Source organism: Pinus tabuliformis, chromosome X (assembly GCF_031772625.1).
Source record: "Pinus tabuliformis cultivar Carrire ecotype Pingquan chromosome X, CPIR1, whole genome shotgun sequence".
NCBI classification, from domain to species: Eukaryota; Viridiplantae; Streptophyta; class Pinopsida; order Pinales; family Pinaceae; genus Pinus; species Pinus tabuliformis.
In genome coordinates, this window is record NC_142308.1 from 744,538,918 (window position 1) to 744,563,975 (window position 25,058).

Below are 25,058 nucleotides of genomic sequence, written 5' to 3' on the forward strand. Positions count from 1 at the left end.
CTCTTCAGTTTGACTTTGCACCTCAGCAAAGGCTATAGATGGTGATCCTGTGGCCTGAAGGGAGCTAGTAGGCTATTTAGAAATGACTTTCCTGGGTCCTACTGAGGGCTGAGATTCTGCTTTCTTGTAGATTTCATCTATGAAGGTTGGTTGGCCAAGGGTCACCGGCCCCTTAGCTTTTTCTAGCTTGGGTAGAGGTTTTGAATTTTTTTCTGGCTTTTTCTGTTTAGTCATGCACTCAAATTAACTACTGAATTCTACTCAAACAAAACATCAACAAATCTGTAGGAAAGTGGGTAGAGGAGCAGGGCTTTTACATGCTCCACACGTAGGTTCTTACCTTCCATTTTTAAAACCCAATTCTTCCCTAGCAGGTTCGTACACTACTCTGAAAAAAAAACAAGAACAGATGGCTACACTCTTTCCCCGGCAACGGCGCCAAAATGTAGAGCTATAAAAAGGGTCTCTTTCACCTCTAATTAACTCACATTAATATGTCAATCCGGGAACATTTTGTTATTTCAAAGAGTGTCTCATTCTGAGGCTATCATTTATCAGAGTAATGCTAGTAGTACAATGTTCAGAAATACAAGAGTAAATGGATGATTGTCTACAGCTTAACTACTTCAAAGGATTAAATCACACATTCAAAAGACTAAACAACTTATCAGTCAAGGGTTTGGTAGCAACAACCCATCCCTTTGGAAACTGATGGAAAAGGAAATCAGAGAATAGATCGTGGATCTAGGAGTCGGATAGTAGATGTCAATGCTCACTACAGCCTGAGATTGTTCTTCATGCTAATACCAAGAAATGGAACGACAAATAAGAAATGGAACAACAAATAAGAAATTCAACAGCAAATCTGAAATGAAACAGCAAATCCGAAATGGAACAACAACTAAGTCTCACAAGCAATAACATCTTAGTCTATCAAATCAGATGAATTAATCATAACCTACAGGAATCAAACAGTAATATTTCACTCTTAAGGGCGGATTGAATAACACACACCAATGGAACAGCTCTGATTACTGATAAATTATGGAACAATGCTTGAAAACCATTTACGCACATAGCACACTTAAATAGTAATATGATCCAAGTATCGATCTCAGTTACAAAGAATACGACTGCATTTCAAAATAGAATGACATTGTTCATAAATCCAACAATCGCAAAGAACATAACTTCCAAGATGAATTTCGTAATGTTAATGAACAAGTGCACAACACAAAGGCTTTGTAATGGAATAGTAACAGTATTCTGTAAAGACTAGCAGTATTATATCAACTCCTAAAAGAACAGTAATATGATGCAAAGTCAATACAATAGTTTTGTCTGTAGAAACCTTAATAAATTAAACATAACAAAGCATGTGATGTAATCTTATAAAACACATCAAATTACCAAATGACGTCGATAAGCAAACCACGCATACACCAAACGTAATGGTACAAGAGCAAGTGTCCTCCAGGGTCGGGCCCTTAGCCTCCAGGGGTACACCACTTGAAGTTATTCCAAACTCAGAGATGAAATAGTAACCAAGTTTGTATTAATGCATAGAGAAGAATTACAATAAACCAGTTCTTAATGAGACTTGATGATCAAAGTTTTGATCTTAAAAGAAATTACATAAAAGCATAACCGTATCTAACTCTCCCTCGAGCTAATAGTGCTGCCCCTTTTATAAGGGTGACGGCGGAGATATCCAAGTGCAGAAATAGATAAAACAGTGATCCCTCGGGATCAAGGATCCTGAGGGATTCGCCGAACCGTTAGTCCTCAGTCATTTCTTTTCTCTCCTGCGCCAAGCTGATATCTCCACCTCCTTTCCCAGGCTGATTCGCTTTGATTTTCTTTGCCTTGTTTGCATTCGGTCTCCCGTCAAAGGGACAATGGTTAGCCCGTCCTTGTCCTTTCCTTTGGAACGAAAACTTCTCGTTTTTCCTCCTTCCTGCATAAGGAAATGACAATTGTCAGCGTTTTCGTCTTGCATATTAATCTCACATGTTTTATTACAATTCTTTATCATTTTCCTAGTTCATGATGTAAAATGTTTGTAAGTTCTAATGAAAAGATACTGGAACCACACTGGTTGGTTCGAAACACGTTGACAAATGATGTCTCATGTGATCTTCGCCAGAAAATCCTTTATAAACTAGATACTGGAATAATCATCAAAAACATACCTTATTTAGTACTCCACAATTACCCTTAGGCCAACAACCAAGTGGAAGCCATGAACAAAGTTTTTTTCACCATGCTTCAACGTACTATTGGGATGCACAAGCCAAATTGACATCTCATGCTTTTTCAGCTCTATGGGCCTACCGAACTTCAACCAAAGATGCCACTTGTTTCACACCATTCCAGTTGGTCTATGGTCTGGAAGCAACATTTCCGATAGAATGTGAGATTCCTTCATTGAAGTTAGTTGTTGAACTCCTTCTTGAAACATCACCTTAAGAGGAATGCCTCTTATACTTTGAACAATTGGACGAGACTTGCCATCTCGCTTCCTTGGTCATTGAACCACAAAAGAAACGGATCAAATCCAATTTCGACCAATTGGTCTCCCCTCACACTTTTTCTGAGGTTGATTTGGTCCTGCTATACGACCAAGATAATGATAAGTTGGAAGCAGGAAAGTTCTAACCTATGTGGCACGGGCCCTATATTGTAAAATGTGTTTTGTAGAAAGGAGCCTATGAACTTATTGATTATGAAGGAAATCCTCTCGATAAGCCCCAAAACGAGCTTTACCTCAAAAACTACTATGCTCAAGTCATATTGTATGGTTACTTATGTACAGTAGTGTGTGATTCACTTCTGTACAGCACGCTTTTGTGTGAAAGTTTTCAAACAGCCCTCATGTTCACTATGCTTTTCTTGCTTTGTATATGTCTGAAGCTCCTCATGTTGGTTTCGTCGATGGTGCTTGCTGAAGTACCCAGAACCTATCATCTGCGACATGGGCTATCTACAACCCTAACGGTGAGTTGATTGACCTGCAAGGTATCTTCCTAGGTCATATAACCAACAACATTGTTGAATATAGTGCGGTCACCGAACTATTATCAGAAGCCATCACTCTGGGCATCAAAGAATTGGTTGTCAACCTGGATTCATAGCTTGTCGTCCTTCAACTCAACGGGAATATTCTGTCAGCAACCCTCAAATATTACGAATGTATCTCCATATCCGTATATTGGAAAGGTATTTTGATTATATTATGTATCATCATATTCCTAGATGCATGAATACATTAATAGATGCAGTAGCTAATTATGTGTTGGATAGACATTTGTGAAACATGTAAAAGATAAGACAAACCATTTGAACCATAATAAATAGGAAAAGACAACATATATGTGTGTGTGTGTGTGTTTGTGAATGTTTGATACATCAAAACCCCAAAAAATAATATGTATGTCCATAATAACATCAGTGGCTCACAGGCCTCATACATCCGTGGCACGCAGGCCTCAAAAAATATGTAAGTACTGGACCTAGGAACTACTCAGCACGGTGGTCATAATAGCATGAGACAGCTTGTATGACATGACTCAGCAATCAGTGGATCCGACTTGAGACTCCCACTCTATGCCTCTGGTACCACTAAGGCATGTCTCCTATCCAAGCATACTCGAGGATACCATGAGTCAACCCCTCGAGGTTCCTCGCAATATCCTCCTCGTTATCGCTCCCTTCTTGATAATGGGTAACATCATCAATAGGATGGGGATAGTGCTTGGCTATCGAGGACATCCTGACTGGCCACTCTGGTCCAACATCTGCATACACAAGCGAAATGTTGTAAGCATGCATATACCAATTTTTTTTTTTAAAAACATCAAAATCAAAAATTTTATTTGGTTCTTACTTTCGTCATCAAAGTCCTCGCCATCTAGCAAAGGCATATCCAAGTCTCCATGGAAATCAGTGTCGTTGTACGGCCAGTCCTCCATGACGATTTTCTGTCATCGTAGCCACGAAAAGAATGTTGGTCTCTAGGACATCTACTAACCCCCAGTGATCTTGGGCATCAAATGACTCTAGTGGTCCATCCGCAGATTGCGTGGCACAGGAGGATCAACCTCAGTCAACTGATACTGGAACAATGGCACTTGTTCCAAGAAAAAGGTCACAAGTACTTATCTGAAGCCAAATTGCTTCAGATTTCCCGCCTTGGCCTTGGACAACTGGTGCTTGATGTTCATATGCATGGCCTCTACCCAATTTAAGATCGTAGGAGCTGTGCAGTTAATAGTGAAAAGGAAGTTCAACTTATTAGTCTCGGATATGCTTGGGATCCCACCACTCTATTGATGGTCAACAGAAGCACCCTAAGTGTCAAATCCCACACACTGGAAATCTCGATCTTCCCACTTTTGGATTTCAGGGCCTCGGGAGAATGCGCAGCAAGCAGGGAAGATATGCTAGCCCCAACTAGACGTGACCCATACAAATTCACTAGCTCACCTCTGGGAGACAGCCCAATGATGAAGTAAATGTCTAAAGTTGTTAACTCCAGCTCCTATTCCCCAATGACAAAAAACTCACGATTGATGTCCCGAAGGCTTATTAAGTACCGAAGCAATTCGGGCTGGGCACGCATCCCTGGTGTAAGGAAAAATTTGAGGAACCCGCAAACCCTCAAAGCCTCCAGGAAATTTGGATCATTCATTGCTTGGGTCTCCACATCTTCATGTTCTCTTTCCTTCCAATCCACCATTTTCGGTAATTTCTCTCCTGCAAAAGCCATTTATTTGAGTCAATCATCAATTATGACAAATAAAAATCAAATTTTAACAGTCATTTCTTGATAAAACTTGTTTTTTCCCTATCCATGGCACTGACATGCTTGTTTTAGAAATAGTCACACTGGTCAGTGCGGATGGTTGTGAAAATAACCCTTGGCCGGCATGATCCCATGCCCGGATATCGTGCTGACCGAGGGTGAAATTTTTTCTCAAAAACATCCCTAAAAATCCAAAAAAAAATGGTTAAAAGCATAAATGAATAGCAAGAGAATGGAGCTCAGGGCTTTGGCTATTACCTGGAACTGATGGCTCATCGATTGACCTCCCGAATCTCCCTCAATCTGCTCTGGAAAAACTAGGGAAAAAGTGGGTAAAAAGTCTTCACTGCAAAGGTAAAATGGTAAATGTTAAAACTATATTTACTTTTCCCCTTTTTATTCATTTTTTCATGAAAATATCATGTTTTGTAAATATTTTGACCTATTTTTCCTCAAGGACTTGATAATACACTTTTCCTTACTTGTGTAGTGATGGATGTTCAACAATGGCAATGAGTCATATTTCAGCTCTTTTCTTGACTCGTTACACCCATCTGAAAAGATCGCCGAGTATTTTTCCCTTTTTGACTTGTTAAAGAGAATAAAATGGTGGGTCCACTTTCAACTCTTTTCCAACCCTTTAAAAGCGAAAAGATGGTCAAGCCCTTGTCGTTTCGAACTCGTTAATGAATGCGAAATTTCTTGTGCCCAGTTCAAGTTTAGCCCTTTTTCAAACTGGGAGGCACTATTTATGAAAAAGGTACTCCTTGACTGAAATGGTCAAGTGGTTCTCTCAAGTATTATTTTCTATCTTTTTTAGCTCGAGGGACAAAAATGCATGAAAAGGGACCATGTGGAGCTTTCTTTTATGTGTCTTTTTCAAACTCTCTAAACATGAAAAAGATATTGAGCTACCCCTTTGTCTGACTCGTTAAACTATTAAACGACATCGGATTCATCATCATGATGAACACGAGCTTCTCCTTCCTAGGGCTCGTTAAACTTACTACGTCGGATTCATCCGAAGGATGAACTTACAGTGCAAGCATATGTTATCCCCTTCAAGGTTGCCATTAAAAAATAATTGGGGTACTCGCCAGAAATGCTGGGGGGGGGGGGGGGGGGGAATTTGGAAATCTATCTAGTCATGTCAGCAACTTACTCTTGAACATGACACTCTTTGCTTCGTGTCAAGTTGGGACATCCTCCTTTGCATCGTTGACTTTCCTGGGTTTAGGCCGTTCATTTTTTCCTTCCATTTTATCTTTTCCACATCATTATGACCACCGATCCCATGGCTCCAAAATATGCCAAAATTCTAGTTGTGCCGCTGATGTGTTCAAGAGTTGTCCTTTTGTAGTTACACTTACCTCTAATTCTCTGTATAATCCAAAATCATTTTTCATCCTCTCATCTCGCATCAATGATGTGGGATTCATTATGGCCCTCCTTCGACACGGTCACTTTCCTTTGACATCAACTCATTATCAGGAAGTTGATCAAGAGACTCCCTTCTAGTACCTTAGAGCTTGCATGCCTTAATGGAAAGTTCTTCGCACTTGACGACAAGTTCACATCATTGGCTTTTGATCGAGTGATCTCATGGGTGTTCGACTTCAGTTCATTTATTCACATTCCATGAATTGTGCTAATAGTACCTTGAGATCCATTGTCATTATTGGTGGTTTCTCTCGCGCTTGTTAACAATTTACATCATTGACTGGTAATCAAGCGACTTTCTAGCGTGTTCGACGTCAACACATCTATTCGTATGTTAGAATATGTACTTTGATCGAGTCGTGTTGGAGGGTAAGACCCTAGACTTAGATTACAAAAAGTCCAAGTTGCAAGTGTTAGCACCTAAATCTGCCTTAGGCTGAAGGAAGGCAAAAATTAGGGTAACCATAAACCACGCTCAGTCTGGTAGCTAGCCCTACCAGAACAGGAGCGGGCTCTCTCCGAGTCATGCTCAGTGAATATATAAGAAAAAATGGCCTGATATGACTTACAATGAAATATTTACCTTAGGCTAGTAAGTGAATAGGGATTCGGGAAACAATTTTCATGAATGACCGAGCTTCTGGGATGGTATGGGACCAACGATCAGCAAAGAACGGAGAATTTAATATGAAGGAACAGATTATTCCGTGAGGCAAGGTAGGCAGAAAATGCAACAATTTAGTTTGAGGTACCACGGCATGAATAGATTGCTGAAGAAAGCGAAAAGGGCATAGTGACATGAATCCTTTTCAACAGAAGAATAACACTGAACATGAAATTTTCCCACAGGCAGAGCAATAAAATTGAATTCTACCTAATCTCACTCAGAAAATTTCACTGGAAATGAACATGAATTGAATTATGAAACATAACGAAATACATATGAAAACATAAGAGACACATTTGCTACACTCACAACCACAAGAATCTCATGAAACAGAGCCGCTGCCTTTCATTAATTCTCTGTCAAAAATACATAGTGAAGAAACAAAGTTTCTTTCCCACAGTCTCCTAGAAGTTACAAGCCAACCAACCCTTTGCAAATAACTTGCATACAATATATAGAATGTGTGAGGAAGAGATAGAACACCCAAGGGTTGGGGAGTTACTCGAATCATTGCAAAATGGAGATGGAGAGCCAACCATTAGCTACAGGTGCAGCGCTACAAACATGACATTTGGCTTGGGTGACCGTTTGCCTTCCTTCGCCACTTGGATAGAAGCCAATCTAGAGGAAAAAAACTTTAAATGCCACCTTTGGTGCCAAAAACCAAAGTGTAGAAGAGCGGGCCCACTTGGAGAAGTCGCGAACTGAAATTTCGCGAAACAGAAGCAAATTGGCAATTTTTCCTCTGTGTGCCGCGCCATTTTCTCTGTGCATCGTGCTACTTTGGGGCCTGTTTTGGGGCACTTTCAGGTGTCCAAAATGTGCCCAAGTGGGCTTTATGGAAAGTCTATCCCGTCTACTTTCTAACCCAACTGGAATTTTCAAATTTGGTGCTCATTTGCCCCTCCAAATCTCCATTCTCCCAAGACTACTTTCTGTGTGTCAAAAAAGTGGCAGAGAGGCCATTTTTGGGTGTTTTTTGACCTTTTGGAGACTCATACCTTGCCAAAATTTATTTCCTAGACACCAGTAGTCGTGATTTTCCATGCTGAATCCAAAAATCCAAGCAATTCCTCATTTGGAGCTCTAGAATTTTAGCAGGGAGAAAATCCCTGTTTTTTGCCCAAAAAATTACCATGTGACCAAAAATTCCCCAAATTTTTTGAAATTTGGGCTGGAGGTTCCCTATGGGGTGTTATAATGGGCCAAGGAAGCCTCAGCCAATATTCAAAGCCAATCTTGCTCTTTTTCCCTTTTTGCTCTTCTTGTTGCTTTCCTCAATTTTGCCTTCAAGTTCCTTATCCGAGCCTGTGCACTCATGTTTCGCACCCTGTAATGGAAAGCCATATGTCTCAGTAGAGCAAGGTCCTGGTCAGCCTTATCTAGTAGCCTCTCCAAATGCATGTTAACCCTCTCAAGGTTGGCCTCCCAATCCTCATTGATTTCTCGCTCCAAAGATGTGAGCGCAACCCTTCTTCTTTGAGCAGCTTGGTGATGCTCACAAATGTTTTGCAGCTCCATGATCGTCTGTTGGTCCTCAAGCTGCTTTTTTCTCTGCTCCAGGTACTTCATGTTCCACTTGGCCCTCTCCAAGTCAAGGGATAAGGACTCAATCACTGACTGCTACTCCTGGATGATCTCTGTAAACTCCTCATTTATTGGTTCTGCATCTGTCTCATCATCATGGAGGAGAACAAACTCGGTCTCTCGCTCACTTGATGGCCCTTCCTCCTGCACTGGCTCCTTACCCTTACCCTGCTCCTGTGATGCTGATGTCGGAAATGAGGCCCCTTACACCTTGGGTGGAGATAACACTCACTTTTCTACTGCAAATAAGGGTCTACTGCCTCTCTGGTAGGTGATGTATACTGGCATAGTAGCGGTCTCATGTCGCTCATACTGATGAAATGGGCCACCTATCTCATGCTCTGCCTCTAATACTATTGTGGAGTGCTGAAGAAGTCATGGGAGATGAAGTCCTCCCAAGCAATACCTGTAATCCCAACTGATAGTCCACCAAAATCCAGATAAGGGAAAAGTGATAAACACTGTTGAGCTGCTGTCGAGGAGTCTTGTGCTGCATGAAATTCTTCATCCTCTCTATGTTCTCGCAGATGAAAAATGGGAGGTTCATCATTCGCACCCTGTTAAAGTGCATGAGCAACCTGATGTGATAGGCATAAAGGCGAGAAAACCTCCCCTCACAACTGAAATATTTCATGATCAATTTCGTGAGCAGGGCATACTCATCTCTCAAAAATCTGAATGGAAAAACTCTCGTGAGGTGGCTCAAATAGCGGTCTTTGATGTAAGGCTCATAATGATGCCTCTCCACCTTTTTCTTCTTATGCCACTGCTCTTTAATGTTTGGTATGCCTGTTGCCACTGATATGGTTTCGGGTGCCAACGTGAAAGTGACCCCAGCCAAGATAGACTGTCCTCCATGCAGGTGAAGTGCAAAAAGACGGGCCAACTTGTGATGAACTCTGACATTTTCCACCCTCTGACAAAATTCAAAACATGCTAAGTGCTAGAAGCAAGACATAGCAAGAGGGCATGCCTGCAACTCGGTGAGGGTGTTTGGCTCATCTCTAAGATGTCTGCCACTCCAGTGATGTCTCCTGGGGGCCTGTTCTCATGAAGCTGTATCACTGTGGGTCTCCTCATATTCTGATGAAACTTTGGATGCCATTACTACTGTTTGTACCCTGAGTTTTAGGCTGTCCTTTGATTCAAATGAAGCTGGTAGTCGCTTCGACAATCTGCCACCAAGAGGAAAATAAAATAGGGAGTATTAGGAAGGGAATGATGTAATGGGAATAGGGGTTAAAGGGAGAGATTTGTCAGGGACTTGGGAGTAGTTTGGGTATAGTGTTGATGGGGTAGGGTTTGGGTTTTTTGAGCAATAGGAAAGGGGGAATGGGAGTATGATTTTTTGGTAGGGTAAGGGTAATGATTATGGGGACAATAGCATAGGGGAATGAGTAATAGGGGTAGGGTAGGAAACACCTTGGCAGCACTGTCACTATAGCACAAACCCTAGGATCATGGTTTCTTTGTATCTTCCTTTGTTTGCTTTATAAAAAAAATTTGCATTTGATTTATAATCCTAAACCATGCTATTCCTTTCAAGTTTGATGCAAGAGTGGAGGTAGGTTTCCTACCTTTCAAATTTGATGAGCATCCACAAAATTTTTAGGCAAATTAGTTGGTTTCTGGGCTTTATATCCCTGTGCGCCGTGTGCAATGCCCAGGGCGCCGTGTGCTCTGAGTGCACCGCGCCAGTGGCGGATTTACACAGTGGACGGGCTTTGTGCGTGCCGCGCCCAATGAGTGTGCCGCGCTCCTTTGTGTGTGCGCCGCATGCTCTGAGATCACCCTAAACTGCTCCTAATCGCTTCACTCTTCAACTCTTCGACCTTGCACCTTTCTTCCACCGCCTTGCTTGCACAATGAACTTATCTTATGGTGATTTGTGTTGACCAAATAGTAGATGGATAGGGAGAGGGTTTGGTAGTAATTTAGGGCAGGGGTTTCAGGAAAAATGATAAAGGGAGAATGGGAAAAATGATAGGTGAGGGGAAAAAGGTGAGTGGAGTGAAACCTTGGCACTAACAACACATTTTAACAACCCTAGCCATCATTTTCTTGGTGATTTCCTATGGTTGACCTTATGCATTTTTGTGACATTCAAACATCTCTATAAACACCATATCATTGATAAAATTTGATGAACAGGAGATGTCGTAAGGCCTACCTCTCAATTTGATAGCTTTCACCAAAATTTGGAGTGGTTTGGTAATGTTTTTCGGCCCCTGGTCTGTGTGCGCCATGCGCTAGTTATGTGCCGCGCCTGTGGAAACTTTCAACTGTGGGCTGGCTCTATGTGCGCCGCGCCCGATGAGTGCGCCGCGCTCCTGGGTATGTGCGCCACGCCCTCTAAAACCAGCTCCCACTCACTCAAACGCTCACGATTTCCCACTCACACCTTTGCAATGCCTCTCCAAGGCTTGTAATAGCACAGTGCCCTTGATTTGGATAAAAACATGTATATATAGCCTTGGAAGAGATGGGTTTAATTTTTGCTTCCTTGAAAACCCATTTTTCTAATGTTGTGTTTTGCACTTTTTCACTGACTTTAAAACACACTGATTTTCACTTTCCCTTTGAAATCTTGGCTCAAATGATGAAATTTTTGGCACTCTTTGTAGGGACTGTATGACAGAGCATTTGGCCATGGAAACCATGACCGCATCTGTAAAAATCAACTGGCGACTTTTTGGAAAATTTTGTCATAAATGACACTGTTTGACTTTTCTTCAAAACTGAGTTTTGAAGAAGAGTCGAAGTCTATCCACATGACAATGAAGCTCTCTGAATCATAACTATGTAAGGGCCTCACTCCGACCTACATGGCTTTGCTGGGCATGTTTCAAAGACCAAATTGATGAATTCCTAGACCTAAACATAGAAAATGACCTTTGTCCTGTAAACAACCAGACCTTGACTGTCATGGACTTTGGTGATTATTGACAAAATACCTGAGCCAGCAGGAGCAAGACATGAGGGGGAATGATTAGCATGACTTTCTCCATCAGATCATGGCATGCCCCTAGCGAAATGCAGCTGAGTGAATGGAGCGGGACACCTAAACATGAAATGCATAAGGAGTTTTGATCTCTGATGGAGGGCTGACGAGATCGACTCTAACGTTGGCTCCAATGGGGGATGGTAGCTCCTTGGAGGTGCCAAGAACAATAGATATCTGGAGGAGCTAGACAGTTCCTTTTGTCCATTAGGCTATGGAGTCATCATTTTGATAAACAGCACAAGACTCTGACTTATTTATGAAACTGAAATGACCAAGAAATTGACTCATACTTGACATTGAAATAACTCAAAATCTAACTTGACAGACTGAAACCAAACTGAAATAAAAATGGTATTTACAATGACAGTGGAAGCAGTGTTAATACATCAGCAGTGGTACCGCTTGAGCATCTGACCATTGATCAACCCTCCAGGACAATCTTCCCCGTTCATTTCCTTCAGAAGAAAGGCATTCTGACCCCTATATGCTGCAATCTCGAAAGGACCTTTCCAAAGATTTTCGAACTTTTCGTGCTTGCCTTTCTCTTCATTCCTTACATCCCACTTCAGCACCACATCATCCAACTGAAATTTATCTGCCTTTGCTTTTCTGTCACAGATTTCTTTATTTTCTCCGGCAATTTGGATGTGTTCTTGAAAACTTCTTCTCTTGTTCGCTGCAAGTGGATCATTTGATTCAACCTTCTCTGCATAGGATCTTCTTCACTGCCAGCCTCCTGAAGAAGTTTGACTACCGGGGCAGCAAGAGAGGCGGGAAATAATGTGTCAACTCCATAAACAAGCTCGAACAGTGACATACCAATGGACGTTTTCTGACCTGCCCAAAGCGCATGGACCAACCTCTTATTCCAGCTCTTTTTATTTATTTCCAGCAGCTTCTTGATGATGTTGACCAATGATTTATTTGAAGATTCCGCCAATCCATTGCCTAGCGAATGATAGGCAGTTGAATGACCCAAAATGATGTGATATTTATGACAAAATTCTACCATCCTTTTCGATTTGAAAGCTGATGCATTATCGGTGATTAATTTGTTTGGACAACCAAAGTGAGACAAGATGTCATTTTCAAGAAATGAAATGATTACCGTGTCTGTAGCTTGTCTGGTGGGAGCTGCCTCAATCCATTTTGTTAAATAGTCTATCGCTGTAAGGATCCATCTATGTTGTCCGGAAGAGGCGGGATGAATTTCCCCAATGAAATCCAACCCCCACTACTTGAAAGGAGCGCTCACCTCAATAGGCTTAAGTGGCAAAGGCTGTAATTTCTGTTTTCCTTCGAAAATCTGACATTTATGACAGCGCTTGACCATCTTATACACATCAGCAAACAAAGTAGGCCAGTAGTACCCTGCTCTCAAAATTTTGTTCACTGTTGACTTCCAAAAAAGGTGACCACCACACTCTCCTCCATGGAAATCCTCCATGACTTTCTTTGCCTCCTCTTCCACCAAACAATTTAACAAAATGCCACCGGGATCTTTCCAATACAGTGCAAAATTCAAAATACAAAACTTGGCAGCCTTTAATTTGAGTGTTCTCGCTTTGTTTCTAGTCATGCTGGGCGGTGGTGACAGATTTTTCAGCACATATATTATATATGAATACCATGGGGACAAAGCAAACATTTCAGATACATGAATGGATGATATTTCCCATTCTCATCGGACATGGCAGCGATCAGATTTATGTCCAAGGCATGCAAGTTTGATTCGACCATTAGCTTTGCCAACCCCTATCCTTTGACCAGCTTTGTGGGCTTTATTTCCACATCATATTCCAGCAAGGCTGCAATCCATTTGCCTCTTCTTCCTTCTGGATCGGTCTGCACTAAAACATCTTTTACAGCAGTATTAGGAACATAGGCCAGAATGTGAGAATGTAGGATATATACCCGGAAATCCTTCAATGCCTTCACCAATGCCAGGGCTTGCTTCTCAATGATGTTGTACTTTAAAGCTACATCCCTTATAGCCATGATGAAGAATGCAATGGATCTTTCATGATCATCTCTCTTCTGCAATAATACCGCTGCCATAGTGTGCTCAGAAGCAAATGAAAACAATATGAAATCCTGAGTGTAGTCTGGGCTGACTAGAACTGGAGCTGAAGAAAGGGCCAATTTGACCAAGTTGAAAGATTTTACAGCCTCCTCTATTCATTTCACCTAGCTGTCCTTCTTAAGCATGTTGGTCATTTCTCTTAAGTGTTCTGCAAGATTAGGCACAAAGCGACACATAAAATTCATCTTACCATTGAATGATTGTATCTCTTTTTTGTTCCTAGGCAGATCGATTTGCTGAATTGCTTGCACACGTGCTGGGTCTATACGAATTCCATCCTTTGAAATGATGTGCCCAAGTAATTTACCTTCCTCCATGGTGAACAAGCTCTTCTTAGGATTCAGCGATAGACCATATTTCCTGCACTTTTGAAAGACAATTTTTAGGTGATGCATTTGCTCTTCATCAGATTTGGAAAACACTGTCAAATCATCCAGGTACACCACCAAAAACAAAAGCCAAGTCCATTGCCCGCTAAAATGTGGCACCTGCATTCTTTAAACCGAAGGGCATTTCGGCGTAGTGAAAGGTTCCCCATGGAGTGGTGAATGATGTCTTGTCTCTATCATCTTCATGGACAACAATTTGGTTATATCCGGAATAACCATCAAGCAATGACATAGGAGATGCCCCCACTACTCGCTGAAGTATATGGTCCATCTTTGGCAGTGGATGGTTGTCCTTCAATGCGACTTTATTTAGATTTCTGAAGTCAATGCACAAGCGGATCTCACCGGTCTTTTACGTATAGGCACTAAGTTAGATATCCAATCTGAAAATCTGATGGGCACAATGATACCTGACTTGTACAACCTTTTTACCTCATTTTTTATAGATGGTAGCAACTTTGGATTTATCCTTCTCAGCTTTTGTCTAAATGGTTTTTGATTGGGCTTGATTGGTATTGTATGCTGAATAATATTGGTATCATAGGTCTTTAAATCAGAATAGTCCCAAGCAAACACATATGCAAATGAAGCCATCAAACTAATGTATTTGTCCTTGATCTTTGGCGGTAATGCTTTAGACAATTTTACCAACTTTGGATTGGTAGCTGTTCCTATGTTGACCTCTTCTACACCCTTCTCTGTTGGCTGTAATGTTGGCTTGCAGGCGACATCATCTTGATCAAAATGTTCTTCTAGAGGTATCAATCTTTTAGGAATGATGTTATTCTTCAGCTGCAACACGTCCATTTCATTGATCTGCACTTCATCTGTACCATTCCATTTGCCCTCATCGTTTTCCACATCAATTGAGGTTTCTTTGAACTTGCCTTTATTTAGCAGGAAATCCTTAATCCCCTCATCATCTTGAAACACTTGCCAATATCGCTGATTGTCTGGACTGGTCGGACGATGCTTGACATGGATTTAAAATTTATTGCTGGAGTTCATGGGGATCTTCAAACTGCTTGCTGCCTTGGCAAGAGCATCAGTAATACTATTTTGTATATGAGGCACACATGTCAAGGTGTATTCTGAAAATAACTTCAAGATGTCTAAAACTGCATTACGATAGGCCCGCATCCTAGGATGTTTTGCTTGATACTCACCTCTGACCTGCTTTATTACCAATTCGGAGTCGCCATATACCGAAATCCTTTTTGCATTCAACTTTCTAAGAATCTTCAGGCCAGCAATCAAAGATTCATACTTAACTTCATTGTTTGAACACTCAAAGGCCAGCTTGTAAGAGCAAACCCTCACGCTGCTAGGAACTTCGTTTGGGGGGGAGAAAGGACTGCGTACCCAAATTCCAATTCCAGCACCATCATTTCCTACTGCTCCATCGAAATCCATGGTCCACAAGCCTTCTTCCTCCTCTTGTAAGTGTTGGAAATCTGTTTTCCATGCCTTGTCTGCTTGTTGTCCATTACTTTTAGCTGATTGCCCAACATTTTGCTGCTTTTCTTGTCCTTCTTTTTTCAAAATTTCTCTGAAATTTCTGTTATTTCCGGAATTTCATCTGCTTCTACTATCTGACTATCTATATCATTTAAAATATCTGAAAACAAAACAAAGGACTCTAAATCTGTATGTACATAGTTAATAGGATGATTTATAGGTTTCTCCTTGCTGGTGATCATATATTTCATTTTTTGTTCCCGATATAACTTCCTCATTTTTCCAAACATCGGGATTGTTGCATAGGAGAAATCGAGCTGTAGTGTCCCTTTCAATTTCGTACCTAAGACCTGGAAAGAAGCATGCCAAACCTTGGAGGAATATCTACTACCACCACATCCATCAAAACATTTTTCATAGGAAGCTGATCCAAACTCACAACCAAGTCTTTGATGAGTCCTATACATCTTACTCTGCTGGAATTGAATGAATAGAGATCTTGATATTGCTTGGTGATGTCCAGACCGAGCTTATCCATGATAGCCTTGGGCATGAGATTGTGAGAAGCTCTGGAATCGAACATGGCATTGTGTAACACAAAATCATGCAATCATAAACTGATATAGAAGGGTGGCACATCACTATCAGGAGACTCACCATTCGATGCTGGTCCAAAAATCATTTCAGGCTGATCATCTTCTACATTTACCATGTTGGAAATTGGGTCCAAATTCAACATTTTAGAAATCTGTCCTCTATAACTGTTGTTCTTCATTATTTCAGTCAAGGGGATGGATACCTTTAACTTAGAAATCTCATTCTCTAAGCTAAAAGCGGGATTCTTTTCTACCTCTTTGACTGGGATCTCTTTCCTTTCCTTTTCCTTTGATGTAGCTTGCTGCTGTGATTGTTCTGTTGATTTTGATTTGCTGCTCTCCGGACCAACCGCCTCCTTTCCTTTTCTTTGTGTAGCTGATGAATCATTTTTTGCTGTTTCAACCTCCTTCCTTTTCTGAATTGGTTTGACTGGCACATATCTATTTCTAAGTGAATATCACTGTTGTTGTACAGAAAAAGCATTCATATATCCCCTTTGATATTATTCTGATTCTTCTTCCAAAACAGTGTCGCTAGCTAGAATAAAATCTGTGTCTTGGTGTGCAGCTGAATTCACTGCACATTCTTCTTCTTCGGTAATGTAAGTAGGCAGATCATTTGGAGTAAAGAGGTGGTTTTCTTCGCCTATTACGTTCCCGTCCTCATCTGACTTCGGTCCCTATTGAAAATTCTATTGCAAAGGTGTTTGTACCAGCTGTTGTGCTGTCTGCTCTTGAGTTCGCTGATCTCTCTGTCTTATTCTATATTGTGGCTGCTGCTGGCCACGAAAGTTAGGATTCCTAACTTGTGGCTCAGGCTTGTCAATTTTTACCCTTTCAAGCATTTGCTCTACCTTTTTGAGTAGTTGATCCATTGAAGAAGACTCTTCTTTTACAGTGATTTTCTTTTATGCTTTCGCTCTAGCTCTTTTGGACAACAAATTTTCTTCAACGCTGACCACGATTTTCTGCATATCTTCCATTGTGGCTAGTTCTCTCTCTCTTAATTGGTATGCCATGTCAGCATCAAAACCATCTAGAAACTTCATCATTGCTAGTCCCATAGGTGGCTTTAGATGATTTGGAATTTTTTTATAGACTGCATTAAATCTAACACAATAGTCTTGGACCGACTCACCAATGTTCCGTTTGATTTGTTCATATTCAGCCAGAATTTGAAGGGGATTATTTTTCACTTCCCACTGGTTCAAAAATTATCTTTGTAGTTCAACCAAGGTAGTGATACTTGCTGCCGGCAAACCTCTGAACCATTTCCTCACATCACCTGCAAATGTCTGTACAAAGAGCCTCATTACCACGTTCTCTGCATCGATCTCATGAAGTTCATAGAATTCTGCCATTTTGTCTATACATGTTGCTGAGCAGTAATGTTGTTAGGAGTGCCATCAAAAAACAAGATTTTACTTTGATAATCCATTGGCATATCATCTAGAACTTGGGGCAAAACAAGGGGTGCGAAACGGGCAGCCATCATTCTCAGTGGATTTGGCCTTGGAGGTGTTGGAGGAGTGTGCACAGTTTGCAAGGGGCTTGCAATTGGAGTTTGGGGCTGTGTTGCAATGTAATTATCAATTAACCTATTAGCTCTTTCTATTTTGAGGTCTACAAGAAATTGCAGATTGGGGATAGTATAATCAACAGCCCTTTCGGATTTAGACTCAAACAATGATATCTCAAACCATTCATCAAACTCAAGCTCTTCAAGATACTCAAAAATGTCGGGACATGAATGGGATTTGAACATGGGAGTTATGGTGCTTTCTTGATGAAGGAGTCTTGGGATCAAATTGGGATTTTCGTAAATATGACGAGGATCCAGGTTTGGATTGGCTCTGGTATATCATCTCAAAGCCAGCGTGCTATTGAGAAAAATCAGAGGACACAACCAACTTACTCAGCCTTTCCAATCCTAAGCTCATCATCCAGAAGCTTAGAATTATTATGAAACAAGGGGATTGGATTTCAGTTCCTCCCCAGTATGGTCGCCACTATGTTAGCACCTAAATCTGCCTTAGGCTGAAGGAAGGAAAAAATTAGGGTAACCACAAACCACACTCAGTCTGGTAGCTAGCTGTTATAGACATTTTTGTGCCTTACAGCTCTAAGCATGAAATGTCCATAATCCAAGGGATCCAAAGTCCTTAAAAGTGTTTTCCTACCCCTAGAGGAACAAGGTCAACCAATGACAGCTTCTCCCAGAAGTTCTCCACCAAAAACTACTCAGAACTAGTCAAATCAGGATCAATTCAGGTGCTCCACTAGCTGCCTGCGTTGCAAAGCACCCAAATACACTGGTTAGGTGCGTTGCAACGCACTTGAATGCACTACCCAGGTGCGTTGAGTGGGAAATGACAAGTGGCAAAGTCATTCAACGAGGTGGAGAGACAATGGAAGCTTCCAGAATCTTCTCCAATGACACTTGCCTCACTGAATTCGACCAGTGATGAGTAAGAGGCTCTCAGTCTCCAAGTGGAAGCAAGAACTGACAGAGAGAAGCCACAAGTCAAAACATAAGCTGACTCATCCTCTCTACTTACATCTATATATGGATCCCTCATCCCAGAGATCCAGAGGCTGGAATTTTGTACTTTGCAGAGAATTGTTGTTGGTTTGAGATTGAGATTAGTACATTGGGTGATTTATGCTTTGTTGGAGGTGAGGAAGGGATTCCTTTGCTGGGAGGTAGATGCTGGATCGGGACTCACTTGGTTGTATCTCTTCCTGGATCTTCTTATTGCATTAATAAAACTATTTGAGTTTCTTCTACATGCTTGTGTATCAGTGATGTTTTGTTATATTTGCATGTTTAGCTTAATCTGATCCTAAGCTTTTTATGAATGTAAATCTATATCTTCGTGTAGTTTCTCTCTTCTGTGATCTTGCAGGAATTTGGCGAAGCTAGGCTAGTAAGGGAGCAGGGATCTGGGAGCTATTGAAGAGAGGAGCGATTGGATCAACAAACTAGCGCAAGACATAGGTTAGTTTATCCTTTCTCTTCGTTTACATTTCATAAAGAAGAATACACAAGTAGTTTTCCTTGTTTGTTGCTAAGGCACTGTCACACCTTAGAGTGGGATAGGGGCGTTCTGAATAGATACTTTTCCCAACAACAAAATGGCGACTCTGCTGGGGATCATGTCTAGTTAGTTTGTTTGTGTTTCTTTTGTTGTTTGTTTCATAAACACAGAAGTAGCAATCGAACTGCATTTGCCATTATCAAATGCAAAGTAGCTGCTACTTCAATCCACCCATTGGATTTGTTTATGATTTGAACAGCTGATCCACAAATGCTCTAATTGCCCTTTGTGATAGCTCTTAGTCCTCCTTTAAATCATCCCTCTAATTGTACCTTACTGATAGCTTTTACTCGGCCAAAATCCATAGATTAAACTGCAAACCGTGACCCAGAACCCGGATAGAAGTCTCGTTTCTGCCCCAGCGCAGGCTCTGTGAAGAGGTTCTGCATTTCAACGCAGGTCCCGAGAGGGCTACCTGCGCTGCAATTCAGTTTCTCTGTGCAACAGGTGCGCTGATCAGCCCTTGCCCTGTGCAGCTGAGGTTCTTTGCATCCTTGTGTTCAGTTTTATCTCTGATTTTTGCAGCCTGTTATCAGTGTGTGTACCTATCTGAAAACCCCTTTTCTCTGCCTTAATTCCGCCTCCTTTGTACAAAAATACTGTAGGTGTTCTTTGTGTATTTGTTACATCATTTACAGTTTTCCATTGAAAAGTGAAATAGTCATACTGTCGTCCTTAGATTTAGATCTGTCGTAAGTGTCGATTTTGATCTTAGGAGAAAGTTTCTTTGCTGTTGACAGTTGATTATACTGTTTACTTTTGCTTTGGTTTGAATTTGTCTCTTTCTAGTGTCGAAACGAGTGTTTATTTCAAAATCATAAAGTGTCGTAATCTTCTCTACCTTTTTGATTTCGAAAAAGAAGCTTGTTTGTGTTTTTCACTTGAAAGCAAATTCAAATTTGTACATCAACTTTCTTTTTAGGCATCAATGTTAAGAAAGTGAAAACAAATACATGCATTTGTGCATTTTCATATTGATAGTTTGTATGGTTTGATTTAGGAAAAGTGCATTTACAGTGTGCTCTTAGCTCTTTGACAAAATATTGTGTCTTTCTTTTCCCCTTGTAGCTAGGATTTTCATTGTTGAAAAGAGATAAATGCTTGCTTATCATCTTTAGATTGCATTTAGGAATTACATCTACATCTCGTGGTGATCCAAAAAATCAAACTTCTAAGAAAGATCAACTTAAAATAAATTGAATGAATCTAACAACGCTTTGGAACTTAACGCACAACATAGAGGTCTAGGCTAGAGACGTGTTCCGGCGTCGTAAAGCCTGGTAACTATTGTCTTCACTGATGGTTGGGTGATTCCTCCACTGTGAGACGATAAGTGCCAGTACGGATTGTGCTCCCATGTACCGTCGAGTATATATTGGGAGACCCCTATAGGCTTAAAACCTTTTATCCATAGGAAGCCGTGTCGGCCGCCCTACTGATTGCAATGCACCGAACACAACATTCGGGAAGATTGACTGCCGTACCGTAAAACGTACTCTGCAGTTTTGTGATTGGTTTGGCACACCCTCTACCTAGATCTCCAGAGTAGTCCCTTTCGTTCCTTTTCAGACTCCTTAACGGAAAAGGTCCATCTGAGCACTTGTCACTTCAGGCTCGTTAAAAATCGAAGGAGACTAGAGTCATCTTTTGTTTTTTCTCGACTCTTTAAAATTGAAAAAACAAGTTGTGTCCAAGCGTCGTAAAACTTATTTTAAACGGAACATTCACACCCTTTTCCTACGTTGATCTTAGGTTGAGAAAATGGAGTCTACCAACCAAGGAATTCCCCTTGGTGGAAATCCTAGTCCCTTCTCCTCTTGGGGAGATGTTGGTGCACCCCATATAGCCACATTGTCGCTTCCAGGACTGACAATTGGCTTGCCAGTCTGGCTCTTCTCAACCAATGTCGTTCAGAACACCACTATTCCTGAACAATCGAATCAGCAGTTAGAACAGTCCAGAGTTACCCACCAACCTTCTACTTCTTCTAATTCTTCCTCTCTACCTTCCTCTTCGCTTGATGGGGCTGGCAAAGCCAAAAGTCAAGATCCTAAGGAGAAGAAGGAAAAGAAGAAGAAAGAGAAGAAGAAGAGGGAGCCAAAAGTGACTGGGGGCAAATGAGTGTCGTCTAACGAAAATACACACACTGCTCTGACCAGGCCTAAATCACCATGTGTCATTTGCAAGGGAGACCACTTTCACAGAGATTGTCCCTGCATCCCTCGGATACTAAGGGACTGGTCTCCCCGTTTGCACAATCCGGTGGCGTCAACCTCTGATATCCATGTTGAAAGCACACCGTCAACTAGCGAAAGTGAAGTCCCAGGACAAAAAGGGAGAGCTAGATCTCCCTGTAAACTGTGCGAAGGCGATCATGCCATCCACTGTTGTCCCTTCTTAGACGAAGCTAAAAGAGTTTTGGATGATCGTCTGGTTTCACCGTTACCACTTCCTCCTGGATATAAAAAACTCTTGCCGAGTCCTTCGTTAGTTGAGAATCCAGCTGGCCCGCTCAAGTGGTCAGCTGAAGCACTTGTCATTGGAGATGAACCGGTTGAATCCATACCCGATGAAAGTCAAAAGGTCGAGGTGGCAGTTGACCCGGTCTTGCCTTCAGAGGATTTATCTTCGAATGACACAGTCACTGGAGAGAACAAGGATGACACCGTCCAAATTCTCTTCATCAACACAGACTCCAACGAACACGGGGGTAACCTACCCATTCCTTTATTGCAGGAAGGAAGTTCGTCAGAGCCGTACCCGGCTGTCTACTCAGTCCCACCTCCAAGCAACCTAGTTGTCTCCTTCGACTGGAATCAACTAGGCAGACCCCATTTACCAGCAAGCATACCATTCAGAATTATCGTCCAAATATATAGAATGGTCATGGCTGGTACCATCATAGATGAAGGGGCTTCTGTGAGTATCCTTTCCTCTATTGCTTGGAAAGAGCTTGGTTCGCCACCGCTTTTGCCTGAAATGAGAAATCTGACAGGCTTTGATAAAGGAACCAGTCGACCTTTAGGGATCCTCCCCAATGTGCCCATAACATTGAAAGCGAAGACAGTTCAAATGAACGTAATGGTCGTTCAAGGACCCTTGGATTATAACCTACTCCTTGGATGAGACTATATTTATTGCATGGGAGCCATCGTCTCCTCACTCTTTAGAGTAATGTGTTTTCCGCACGAAGGAAGAGTGGTCAAGCTCGTGGACCAGCTTTCATTTCCCGGATCACACATCGCAAATAGTCATATACCATCCCTAAATGGTCTCTTCACGCAAGAAATGTCTTAACCTACGGTCCGTCCTCCCGATGAGCGCGAGTAATTTGGAGGGATATGACTGGAACCCAGGGGGCATGCATCCTCGTCTGCTTCGGCAGGAAAAATTCGGGTATAGAGTAGGTTTCCGCGGGAGAATATGACTAGTCCGTACCCCGTCCGTGATTAGAAGAGGGGTTGTTCTAGAATAAGATTCTTTTGTCAAAGTTATGTGAGTTGGCGGGCATCGTCGCTCACCTTTGTTTATCTTGGTAGACATCGCCGAAGAAGTGTTTTGTTTGAAAGATTAATAGAACAATCTTTGGGTGACCTGTAAGAGGTAGGCCTCTCTCGGTAAAACAATTATTTTGGCGGAAGTGAAGTAGAGGTAACCTTGAAACTCTGTTTTATACCTGGGGGCATGCAAACCTTTTGGAGTGCAAGCAAAGAGCGGTTATTTATCTGTTTTTTGGATTAGTCGTTTCCTAACTTGCATAAAGAAAGGATGTGGGGCAAAAATCTAAATGTTGTCGTTTTATATGAGACGTTCTTATCATATGACTGGATTATCGAGCAATTTTAGCACATAGTTCATGCTCATTAAAAAATAAACATAAGATCGAGCAAGTGTTTCAATCCGCGTTTAAGCTCGTTAAAAAATGAACTATCCTCCGGTAAATAACCACCGTGAATGAAGATTTCAGCCATTAAAGCCTTGGTCATGTTTGCACTGTCACCTCCACTTTTCCATTTGGCCGATCATTCACCTCCATATGATTGTTTACCCATTTTGAGGAACAGCTGCGAAGAGTGATTTCATTAGCCATCCTTGTGACACTGTCGTGCTTGGAAAATTCCAACCCTTACCTGGAATCAGCTGCTACCCATTTTATCACTCGTTCCTCAAAAGACGAGTCTTCTTTAAGCTCTTTTCATATGACTCGTAAAATATGAAAAGATTGCCGAGTTTTGGCCTTCCAGCTCGTTAAAGCGACCGGAAGTGCTATCCCTCATCTAGATTTTAATCTTTTTGGACCTGAGGGATTATTGCACAAAAAGATCGAGCGCTTGTCTTGTTCGGCTCATTAAAACTATCGAAAATTCATCCCTTCTGTATTGTTTTATACTTTTTTGGGCTTAAGGGATTAAATGACGAAAATGGAATTCCGGAGTTAACTTTACGTATCTTTTCAGACTCTCTAAAAATGAAAAGGACCGAGTTATCCTTGTCGTTAAACTCGTTAAAAACATTAATAGCGACAAACTTGTCTTTAGACGAGAACGAGTTTCACTATCGCTAGGCTCTTTAAAACATAGCGATGGGTTTTCCCGAAGGGCAAATTATAGAACAAGCATATGTTATCCTCCTCAAGCTTGACAAAAATAAAGAGGTACTGGTCAGAAATGACCGGGGAAAAATTGGGAAGAAACTCAAAGAATCTTTGTTGGTAGCAAGTCGCTCTTGAACATGACACTTCCACTCCGTGCCTGAGTCAGGTTGGGTTGTTTCATTCACCGGTCACATCACCATGGTCTCGCCATACCATCCACATTTGGGGTAAATGCTACCGATCCATCACATAAGTGTCGCCGACATGTTCAAGAGAAGTCATCCAGAGAAGTCAACCGTGTCCCATCCACTGCCATACATTATACTTCATTCTTTCATGACCGCCACCCTAAACCATATATCATCAGATTGTTTTCACCTCCATCAAAATCATTTGCTCCGTTCCGTGTCATTGATGTGGGATTCATCAAGGCCCTCCTTTGACGGATCACTTCTTGTCGACATCAGCTCATTATCCAAGAAGTTGATCTAGGAACACCCCATTCAGTACTTTGAAGCTTGCATGCCTCAATGGCAAGTTTCTCACTTCCATCGACAGGTATACATCAATGACCTTCGACCGAAAGATTTTGCGTGGTGTTCGATGCCAAGTCCTTTATTCACACCACGTGAATTGTACTGTAGTACCTTGAGGGTCATCATCCTTATCGGTGATTCCTCTCGCGCTTGTTAACAGTTTACATCATTGACTGGTAATCAAGCGATGTCTTTCCATGTTCGACTTCAAAACATTTCTCACATGGATCGACTTGTACTTCGAGTGAAGATCGGACGAGATTGAAGACCCCGGATCTAGTTTCATCCATCCGGGCTGCGATATATATTTAGGAAAAATAAAGACATTGACATGTACAGCATTGCAGCACAGATAATCATCCTACCCAAAAGGATGATGACTTCATCAGAATCATCAGTCTACCATCAAACGATTGTCTGTCCTATGTACATAAAAATGAATTTATAAAGCTGAGCATGGGAATGCCCACCTCAGCTAGATCATGAAAACAATATGAAAATAATGTATTGTATTGTATCTTATTACAGGTCTCCTCCTAGCATTGAAAGAACTTTGGATCCTCCTAATAAAGCATTTCACCCGATAAACGGCCTCATACTTTAGGGGGCAACTGTTATAGACATTTTTGTGCCTTACAGCTCTAAGCATGAAATGTCCATAATCCAAGGGATCCAAAGTCCTTAAAAGTGTTTTTCCTACCCCTAGAGGAACAAGGTCAACCAATGACAGCTTCTCCCAGAAGTTCTCCACCAAAAACTACTCAGAACTAGTCAAATCAGGATCAATTCAGGTGCTCCACTA